This window comes from Narcine bancroftii, chromosome 3 (genome assembly GCF_036971445.1).
Source record: "Narcine bancroftii isolate sNarBan1 chromosome 3, sNarBan1.hap1, whole genome shotgun sequence".
NCBI classification, from domain to species: Eukaryota; Metazoa; Chordata; class Chondrichthyes; order Torpediniformes; family Narcinidae; genus Narcine; species Narcine bancroftii.
In genome coordinates, this window is record NC_091471.1 from 278,781,570 (window position 1) to 278,793,793 (window position 12,224).

The following is a 12,224-nucleotide window of genomic DNA, read 5'->3' on the forward strand; positions in this document are numbered from 1 at the left end:
TCCAATAATGAGAAGAGAACTCCCAGTTCGCACGGCTATAACACGACAAAATAACCATCTTTCTTAAAGGGAAAGTCATAAAATAACCTCAAATCACAAACACAAGCTTTTAACCTCGACAGGCCCATCAGTCCTTTCTGCCTTTCTCTCATGACCTGATCTCGCTTCTACGGCCACCTGTGGCAACAAGTTCCACAGACTCACAGCCCTCTGACTAAAGAAGTGTTTCCGCATCCCTGTTTTAAATTGACACCCTTTTTCTCCTGTGCCCTCTTGTCCTAGATTTCCCTACCATGGGAAACAACCATGCCACATCTATTCTATCCAGGCCTTTCAGCACCAAAATGTCTCTATAAGATCCCCCCCTCATCCTTCTGTATTCCAACAAGTCCAGTCCAAGAGTTGACAATCACTCCTCATATGCTAACCCTTACATTCCTCGTATCGTTCTGGTAAATCTTTTCTGAACCTCTCCAATGCCCGCACGTATTTTCTCAAATAAGGCAACCAAAACTGTGCACAGTTCTCTGTGCTTTACACAGTCTCAATGATACATCCCTGCTCTTGTGTGCTATTCCTCGAGCAATGAATGCCAACATTGCATTCACCCTCACCACTGACTTAACCTGAAGGTTAACCTTTATGGCATCCTGCACGATAACTCTGAGTTTTGAATTTTCTCCCCATCTAAATCATAGTCTCCCCATCTATTTCTTCTGCCAAAGTGTGTGACCATACACTTTCTAACATTGTATTTTACCTGCCCCCTCTTTTCCCGTTCTCCTATTCTATCCAAGTCTCTCTGCAGCCTATCGGTATCCTCACCACCACCCACCTTACCACCTACTTTGGTATCATCTGTAAATTTAGCCACAAAGCCACCTATTCCATCATCCAAATCATTCATATACAACATAAAATGAAGTGGCCCCAACACCAATCCCTGCATAACTGGTAACCAATAGCCGACCAGAATAGGATCCTTCTATTCCCACTCTCGGGCTCTCGTCTTCTTTAGCAGCCTTATGTGTGGTACCTTGTCAAAGGCCTTTTGAAAGTCCCAATATACAACATCCACTGCAGCTCCCCATCTACCCTACTTGTGATCTCTTTTTTTTATATTTTATTTATTATTTTCCAAACTTCAACTCAGTTATCAACATTTATCAGTGTCAGTGTTAACTGTATCAGCATTGACTACAATTATCAATTCTATACAAAGTTTTCTGCAGAGTTCAAGCTCTTTCTGTCCACTCCCCCCCCCCCCAACACCCTCAACATTTAACACTTAACCAACCACAGTTACACATGACATTCAAGACACTCACAACAAAGGTATGAGACATACATCAGGGTTTTATGGGTTTTCCATGACACGGTGGCCAGATTGAGGGGTAGACGGGGAAGGTAAGGCAGTGAGGCAAGATCATCCACACTATAATTGTGCTCCTATGGAATTTAAGTATGGTTACCAAATTTAAAAAAAAGTGTTCAACTTTTTCCTTAAGTTGTAATTAATTTTCTCCAGGGGAACACAGCTTTGCATTTCCGTGTCCAGTGAGTAATGCTCAGGCAGGACTCGGATTTCCAGGTAACATCTATGCACTTCCTGGCCACTGCCAATGCGATCATTACAAATTGGATTTGAAATTTCGACAGGTTTATTGTAAGTCTTGAGTCCATTATATTTCCCAACAGGAAATACTCTGGGTCCTGTGGGAATTCTTTGCCTATGATTTTTCCTAGGGTTTGGCCTGATTCCACCCAGAAGGGTCTCACCTTGGTACACGTCCAGGTTGCATGCACAAAGTTTTCTGTCTCAATGCCACATCTAAAGCATTGGTCTGACATTACTGGTTTAGATCTGTTTGACTTTTGCATCGTCAGGTGTAGCAAGTTGCATTGTATCAGTCTGTACCGCGCAGTAATGATTGAAGTCATGCTGGTCCAATACAGGTCGGATCAGCAACACTTATCAGTTGTTATTCCTAGGTCTGACTCCCACCTCTGCCTTGATTTATGAAAGCCTGGTTTGGGTCCTTCTGCTTGGAGCAAGAGATACATTGGAAGGAGTCACGTGATGGAGTAGTGGCCGGACGGTGAACTCCAGCCCTCTCCAGAAAAGTCGGGAAAAACAAAGGAAAACACAAAGGCACAGAAATAAAAGTTAAAGAAAAGTGAGTATAAAGGTGGAAAGAAGATGGCGACAAAAAAAGAAAAATCGAAATCAACGGTAAGAAGAGAGGAAGAGAAGACAACGGAGGAAGAAGGAGAAGGCCTTACCTGTTCGAAGAGGCCCGCGGTGGAGAGAGAAACCCGCTCCCTCAGGTCGGTAGAAATTGGACTACAAAAATGGCTCGCTAAGCCGAGCAAAAGTGCGCAACCGCGCATGCAAAAAAACACACCGACGGGAAGGGGGACCAGCTGGGGAGTCGATCTCCACAGCCGGCAACGACAGCTGCAGAACACCTGCAACAAGAAGAGAACACAAAAGACAATGGAAACAAGAAAGAAGAGAAGAAAAGGGCAACAAAGAAACAACAGATGGCCAACCCAGAGGAAGAAGAAGAGGAAGAGGAAGAGTACAGTGAAATAGAAGAAGAAGGGAAAGGCAAGATAAAGGTTTTACTTTCTCTTATTAAAGGATACATGGAGTCATTTAAAGAACGGCAAACACAGGAATTTAATGATTTAAGAAGAAGAATAAACAACACAGAAGAGAAAATGAATAAAATAGATATGACCTTAACAGAAATGGGAAAGAAAATGGACAAGATGGAAGAACGGGCAGTAGCAGCAGAAATGGAGGTAGAAGACTTAAAAAAGAAATTGGAGGAATCTAATAAAAAAGTTATAGAGACACAAGAACTGTTAGCTCAAAAAATAGATATAATGGAAAATTATAACAGAAGAAATAACATAAAGATAGTGGGCCTTAAGGAAGATGAAGAAGGTAAGAATATGAGAGAGTTTATAAAAGATTGGATCCCAAGGATCCTAGGATGTCCAGAACTACAGCAAGAAATGGAAATAGAAAGGGCACATAGAGCATTGGCCTTTAAACCACAACCACAACAAAAACCAAGATCTATTTTAGTAAAATTCCTAAGATATACTACAAGAGAAAAGGTACTGGAGAAGACGATGGAAAAAGTAAGAGAGGGCAACAAGCCACTGGAGTATAAAGGGCAAAAAATCTTAATTTATCCAGATATAAGTTTTGAACTCCTAAAGAAGAGAAAGGAGTTCAATACAGCAAAGGCGATTTTATGGAAGAAAGGGTATAAATTTATACTAAAGCATCCAGCGGTATTGAAAATATATATTCCAGGACAACAAAACAGACTATTCTCGGATCCAGAAGAAGCACGAAAATTTGCAGAACAATTACAAAATAGACTGAGGGATGAAGACGTGTAATGAGAGTAAAAATGATCACGATTGATATGTATGTGGGTAAAGAGGTATAAGAGTGTATAGGTATAATGTGCATACGTGAATGTATCTGTACTTAGAGGAAAATATAGATAGTATAAACAAGAATTAATAAGGGAAGGTAATGGAATAGAGAGAATAAGGAGGGAATTAAAAGAGTGACCTTTGTTACATATGAAAAGTGAAATCTTTTCGGGGGGGGCTGGGTGGGGGGGAATAGCGGTCACTGCAAAATGAGTTGACGCTTGCGAGTGAATTCGCAAACCCAAATGGAGAGGGGAGATGTGGTTGTCCGACAAGGGATAAAGGACAACTCAGGAGGGGAAGGGGAGATTGGGGCTAAAGAAGGTATAAATAGGAGAATAAGGAAAATGTTTGATGTTTTAGGAATGTTGTCTTATAAAGGGTTTAAAATAAGAAAACAGAAATGGAAAAGGAGGAAAGGTAATGATGGAAAAACGGAAAGGGAAGATAAACAAAGTATAAAATGGCTACGTTGAACTATATGACTTTAAATATTAATGGAATACATAACCAAATTAAAAGGAAGAAACTACTAAATTTACTGAAAAAAGAAAAAATTGATATAGCATTTGTCCAAGAAACACACTTAACTGAATTGGAGCACAAGAAATTAAAGAGAGATTGGGTAGGACATGTAACAGCAGCATCGTATAATTCAAAAGCAAGAGGAGTGGCTATATTAATTAGTAAAAATGTGCCATTTAAAATAGAAGAGGAAATAATAGATCCAGCAGGGAGATATGTTATGATAAAATGTCAGATATATTCGGAGTTTTGGAATCTACTTAATGTATATTCACCTAACGAAGAAGATCAAAAGTTTATGCAAGATATCTTTTTGAAGGTAGCTAATACGCAAGGGAACATACTAATAGGAGGGGATTTCAACCTGAATTTGGATTCAAATATGGATAAAACTGGGAAAAAAATTAACAGAAAGAACAAAGTAACCAAATTTATAATTAAATCAATGCAAGAAATGCAACTTTTGGATATATGGAGGAAACAAAACCCAAAAGAAAAGGAATATTCATATTACTCGGCTAGACATAAAACATACTCAAGAATAGACCTATTTTTGTTATCAGCTAGTATGCAAGATAGAGTAAGAAAAACAGAATATAAAGCTAGAATACTATCGGACCATTCACCCTTAATATTGACAGTAAAGCTAGAGGACATCCCTCCAAGAATGTATAGATGGAGATTAAACCCTATGCTACTTAAAAGGCAGGATTTTAGAGAATTTATTGAAAAACAATTAAAAATGTATTTTGAAATAAATACGGAATCAGTGGAAGATAAGTTTATACTATGGGATGCAATGAAAGCATTCATTAGAGGGCAAATAATAAGTTATGTAACCAAGATGAAGAAGGACTATAATCAGGAAACAGAGCAGTTGGAAAGGGAATAGTAAATATATTAAAAAAATTAGCAATGAAGGAAGATACAACTAAAAGAAGAGAATTGGCGGATAAAAAAATAAAATATGAAACATTACAAACATATAAGGTAGAGAAGAATATAATGAAGACAAAACAGAAATATTATGAACTGGGTGAAAAAACGCACAAAATCCTAGCATGGCAGCTTAAGACAGAACAAGCTAAGAAAATGGTATTGGCATCAAGGAAAAAAGACAAACAAATTACATATAATCCAAAAGAAATTAAGGAAAACTTTAGAGAATTCTATAAACAATTATACCGAACTGAAAACGAAGGGAAAGAAGGGAAAATAGATGAATTTTTGACTAAAATTGAACTACCAAAACTACAAATAGAGGAACAAAATAAATTAACAGAACCATTTGGAACAGTAGAAATACAAGAGATAATAAAAAAATTACCAAATAATAAGACACCAGGAGAGGATGGATTTCCAATAGAATTCTACAAAACATTTAAAGACTTATTAATTCCGCCCCTCCTAGATGTAATCAACCAGATTGATGAAACACAAAGCTTACCAGATTCATGTAAAACAGCAATAATTACAGTAATACTAAAACAAGGGAAAGATCCACTCTCACCAGCGTCATATAGACCAATATCTTTGCTAAACACAGATTATAAGATAATAGCTAAACTATTAGCAAACAGATTAGCAGAGCAGGTACCGAAAATGGTAAATTTAGACCAAACTGGATTTATCAAAAAAAGACGCACAACAGACAATATTTGTAAATTTATTAACTTAATTAATGCAGTAGAAGGAAATAAAGCACCTGCAGTAGCAGTTGCTTTAGACGCAGAGAAGGCCTTTGACAGAGTAGAATGGAATTATTTGTTCAAAGTATTGCAAAAATTCAGTTTACCGGAGAAGTATATTAATTGGATTAAAGCATTATATAAGGGACTGTTAGCGAAAGTGACAGTAAATGGACATGTATCAAAGCAATTTAACTTAAGCAGGTCAACGCGGCAGGGATGCCCACTATCACCTTTATTGTTTGCGTTAGCTATAGAACCACTAGCAGAATTGATAAGAATAGATAATAATATAAAAGGAATAAAAATAAAAGACAAGGAATATAAAATCAGTCTATTTGCAGATGATGTTATAGTGTACTTAACAGAACCAGAACTATCAATAAAAGAATTATATAAGAAATTGAAGGAATATGGAGAAGTGTCGGGTTACAAGATAAACGTAAATAAAAGTGAAGCAATGCCTATGAATAATGCGGATTTCTCAAAATTTAAGAAGGAATCTCCATTTAGATGGCAAATGCAGGCAATAAGATACCTAGGTGTACAAATAAACAAAAATCTCGGCCAATTATATAAACTCAATTATTATCCACTAATGAAAAAACTACAGGACGATTTAGAGCATTGGAAAGATTTACCACTAACACTAATAGGAAGGATAAACTGTATTAAAATGAACATTTTTCCAAGGATATTATACTTATTTCAGGCATTGCCAATACAACTGACAGAAAAATTCTTCAAAGAGTTAAAGAAAATAATAAGGAAATTTTTATGGAGGGGGGGAAACCGAGGATAGCACTAGATAAATTAACAGAATGGTATAAACAAGGAGGCTTACAATTGCCAAATTTTAAAAATTATTATAGAGCCGCACAATTAAGATACCTATCAGATTTTTATCAAACAAGGGAAAAACCAGACTGGACGAGATTAGAATGAGATAAAATAGGGGAAAAGATACCTGAACACATATTATATAAATGGGATGAAAAATTGGTACAACATAGAACTTCTCCAGTATTACATCATCTCCTCAATATTTGGAAGAAGATTCATGTAGAAAGAAATAAAACAAATTATCAATTACCAAAACTAATATTGACGCAAAATAAGTTACTCCCTTTTACAATAGATAACCTTTCCTTTAGAGAATGGGAAAAAAAAGGGATTAAAAGAATAGAAAATTGTTTTTCAGGAAGTAGATTCTTATCCTTTGAACAAATGAGAGATAAGTACAATATAACTGGAGATACAGCGCTGGCATATTACCAACTGAGATCCTACTTGAAGGATAAATTAGGAGGCAATTTGAGTTTGCCAGAGGGAAGTAACCTTGAATATGTGATTACAGATACAATGTTAATCAAAAGATTTATAACAAATATGTATATTAAACTGCAAGAAAAGGAGAATGAGGAAACAAATGGTAAAACTAAACAAAAATGGGAACAAGATTTAAATATAAAGATAAAAAAGGAAACATGGGAGAAATTATGTTCTGGAACGATGAGAAATACAATAAATACGAGGCTACGTATGATACAATATAACTGCTTACACAGACTATACATTACACCTCAAAAGTTAAATAAATGGGACCCAACAGTATCTAATAGATGTTTTCGATGTAAAAAAGAAATGGGAACAACAATTCACGCAATCTGGACATGTGAGAAAGTAGAAAAATTTTGGGAAGATCTAAATCAGATATTAAATAAAATAACAGAAAACAATATACCAAAGAATCCAGAGATCTTCCTCCTAAGTAACATAAAAAACAAAGAATTTGGAATTGATTTGGAGGATGCACAAAAAAGATTTGTTAAGATAGCTCTAGCCGTAGCAAAAAAATGTATTATGTCAACCTGGAAATTGGAAGATAATTTGAAAATACAACAATGGTATATAGAAATGAATAAATGTATTCCATTATAAAAAATAACATATAGTTTAAGAAATAATATTGAAATATTCGAACAAATATGGGAGCCTTACATTAAATACAATAGCGAAAACCTACCGGGGACAAACATTACCTAAGTTGATGGAAGGAGAAGGAAAGAAAAGAATGGACTCAGTAGAATTTCTGGTGTATTTTTGTTGAATGACAACATTGTCTGACTGGTTTAATGTAACCTAGATTGTATACCTAAAATGGATGGGAGGGGGGGGTGGGGGAGTGGCTTGGGAGGAGGGAGGGGGGGGGGGAGAAAAAGTCACTGTATATGTGTGAAAAAGAAAAAGTGTGTATCATGGCTAATGTGATTTATGGTGTGAAAAATAAAAAAATAAATAAATAAAAAGAGCAAGAGATACATTGTTGAGATGAATCTCCATGTGTTCACCCTTCGAATCATGGCCTCTATATCACTGCACATTAGAAGGGCCATAGTTGGACTTAATTTGTTCTGCAGAAAAGATTTTATCTGAAGGTAGCAGTGGAACATTTTATTTGATAAATCATACTTATGCCTGAGTTGTTCAAATGACATTAGCGGGCCCCGCTCGTAACAGTCCTCTATGCATCTGGCGCCATTATGACGCCAGGTGTCCAGGATCTTGTTACCTACCATCAATTATATTAATCTATTTGGAGTCAGGGGTGATTTGAGGGAACAACCTCACTTTGTTTCCTACATATTGGTTAATTTTATTCCAACTGAGGATAATTTGTTTTAGTATAGGGCTGCCTGTTTACCCAGATAACAATTTAGAGTCCAATTTATAATTAAAGTTCTCTGCTACCTTCCCACCTACCCTGTGCAGGCCAATTTGTCCCCAGGGTGGTACATTTCCTCCCTCAAAAAGTGAAGTGATGTATCTCGACTGGGCTGCCCAATAGTATTTCTTGAAGTCTAACATTCGTAATCCGACCAATCTATAATCCCATAGGTACCTTTCCATTCCATAAAAATGTTCTTATTTGTGAGAGCAAATTTTGGAAGAATCCCAGGGCAACACCATGGGCAGTGTCTGGAAGAGGTACTGATGCCTCGGCAACATATTCATTTTAACACAGTTGAGCCTGCACACTATGGGCAGGGACATCCACCTATTTAAATCCTCCTCAATTCTCCCAAGGAAGGGGATATAATTTAGTTTATATAAATTATTCAAGTTATTGTCTATTCTGACTCTAGATATTTGATCCTGTTTTGTGGCCACTTTAAATAATAGTTTTCTAGGTATTGACTGTAATCCCCCTTAGTAAGTGGCATGATTTTGCTCTTGTCCCAATTGATATTATAGCTGGAGATCTCCCCATTGTCCTTCAGAGTAGAACATAGCTTAGACAACAAGTTTTCTGGGTCTGTCAGATATATCAGTACGTCATTGGCAAATAAATTGATTTTATGTTGTTCCTGGCCTGCTATATAACCCTTGATGTCTGGATCTTGGTGAATGGCTTCGGCCAGTGGCTCCATGGCAAGTACGAACAGGGCTGGAGATAGCAGGCACCCTTGTCTACTTGATATTGTCAGTGGGAAAGCTGGAGAAATTTGTCTGTTGTTCACAACTTACGCCTTGGGCACATAGTACAGCACTCTTATTCAATTTATAAAAGTTGGCCCAAGTCCCAATTTTTCCATCATTTTGAAGAAAAAAATCCCACTCCAATCTGTCAAATAACTTTCCTGCAACCAGGGCCACAGCTAAACCTCTCTTGTTTCTGGTTTGCACCAGATGCATTATACACAAAGCCTGCCAATATTATCCACTGCCTATCTTTTTTGTAAAAAGCATGCTTGGTCTTTATTTATTAATTTTGCCAATCTATTTGCCAGGGCTTTGTCAAGTATCTTATAGACTTTGTTTATCAGTGAAATTAGTCTATAAGAAGATGGCGTTAGCAGATCTTTGTCTTTTTTAAAGATTGTCATAATGATTGCTGTCAATAAAGATTCTGGGAGGGCATGGGTCTCCATTGCCTGGTCTACCACCTCCATATTGAGAGGCATCAATAAATCTTTAAATTCCTTATAAAACCCAAGTGGAAACCCATCCTCCCCTGGAGACTTCTTAGTCTGCAGTGAATTTAATACTTCCCCTATTTCCTCTTCCATGAAGGGAAGATATAGCCTTTCCTGTTCCTCTGGGTCTAAATTTGGAAACTCTAATTTGGACAGGGTCTCACTGGCTATATCAGTCCCTCCTGTTAACTCTGATTTATATAAACACTCATAGAATTTCCTGAAGGTCTTATTAATCTCTTTTGGCTTGTGCAAGATCCTGCTATTCCCAGTTTGTATCACATTGATCATCCTTGAGGCATGTTCTGTCCTCAGCTGCCAAGAGAGAACGTGAGCTCTTTTTCCCAATTTATACTATTTTTTTACCACATTATGACCTTTCCCACACTATACGTTTGGAGCATATTGTATTTCAGTTTTTTTTATTTGTGAGAGCCCTGTAATGGTCCTCTGAACCCTATTTTTGGAAGTCCTTTACTAGATGAGTAATTTTCTGTTGCAATTCATCCACCTCCCTCATATATTCCTTTTTTTAACTGTTCTAGTCTATCCAATTATTTGATCTCAAATATGCTTTGGGGGTGACCCATAAGAGGAATTTATTTGGATTAGAGGTTCAGTTGGTCTCGCTGAACATCTATCTGCGCTCTTACAGAACTACAAATCTCCGGCTTCTTTAACAGCAGCGTATTAAGACACCATCTGTATACTGTATTTCTATTGTTAATGTCAAGGGTGAATGATCTCAGAGAAGTCTCACTGTGTACTCAGGCTCCATGATCCTACCCTCTACATGGGCTGAAGCCAAGAAAAAAAATCTATTTTAGAGTAGGAGTCATGTTGTTTTGAGTAGAAGGAATAATCCCTCTCACTTGGATGTTTCCGCCTCCACGTGTCTATCAAATTCAGCTCCTTCATACAGTCGGTGGTAGCCCTCACCACCTTTGTTTTAGTTATTTTCTTTGTTCATTTATCTAAGACAGGATCTGAACAAAAATTAAAATCTCCCTCAATCAGGATGTTCTCCTTTCCCTCTGCCAATCTTAGGAAAATGTCCTATATCTGTTTTCTTTTAAGGCAGAGCTGCAAAGGAAAACACTGACTCATGTTGTTACCAGCAAAGAATTGTGTTATTCTCTCTTTAGCCACTTTTTAAGTCACTTCCAGCTCGCCCATTCCTAAACTAGAAGTGATGTCATAGCACTCTTGATGCATTTCTCAGCCCATGGGTTTTGTCCCTGAGGTGGAGGTGGAGGGGATCCAGCACCACCTCAGCATGGACCCCCAGAAATCATGGTCAGCCAGCAATAGATAGGCAATTTGAATGTGAAGCCCCCCCCCCCCCCCCAGCTGCCGCTATACTGCATAAACTTTCCATCAAGTTGAGGGCATACATGTTTACTAAGGGCCAGGATCTAAATATATCTGATAGTGTAGCATTACAGATTTTACTGTTCTGTTTGTAATCACATTCTGCACTCTCACTGGAACACACTTCCCAATCAGAATTTCCACCCCCCCCCCCCAACCCTTGCACTTGACCTGAATGAGGAGGCAGTTACCTTGCCAACGCACCCCCTTTTTAGTATTTGGTGTTACAACTCCATTAGATGTGTTTCTTGGAGAAAGTCCAGATCTGCTCCCATTTTTTTATATGTGCGCCAGGACTCTTCTCCAACCCATTCAAGCCATTAATGTTGAAGCTAACATACTTTATATTCTTAGCCATTGCCCAGAGACTCCAAGGCTTGTGTTTACCCCCATATCTCCACCACCTCATATCTATCCTATGTCCAACCATTTCCCTTCAGCCATCCACTCCAATCCACTGGCCCTGTGACAAACCCTGGGAAAATAAAACAAAAACAAGGTCCATGAACTTCAAAAAGACAGATAAGAAAAAAATTCAACAAAAAAAGAAAATAACACATCCAATGCTGACCCCTGGTCAACATATAATCTCCATCTATATTTCCTTCCCATTAATCTCCCTCACCTCTGGTGATTTCACCCTCTGCATCATCACCATTCCCCTACTTACCATAGGGTCTGCATTTTGCCCCCATCTACCTCCCACACTTCTCCACCCTCACACCCCAATCCCCCCCCCCAGACCATTTCCATTTTTACAAATTCTCCCAATAATATGTTTATACAACAAAGAGTTAAACCCACTCTTGATATTCTCATAGAAACCTATTACTTGCAATCTATTCTTGCATTCAGCAAAATCCATTTGGCACTACACACATATATCCTATTTTGTGCAAACTGGCAGCTCTTTTACAAACTCCCGGGCTTCTTTCATCTCTGCCAGGAATTTTCTCTCGCCCCCTGGCTTGACGAGTTTTAGAGTTGGCCATTCTTTTTATAAGCTTGATTTCTTTTCCTACTTGTAATCTCTTTCAAAAAATTGCAATAGGTTTATCAAACCTTGCTGACAAGCCTACATTTTCATGTATGTCCAGGTACTCCGTAACCTCATCCTTGACAATCAACTCCCATCATTTCCCGACCACTGACGTCAGGCTAATAGGTCTATAATTTCCTTTCTACTGCCTCCCTACCTTCTTAA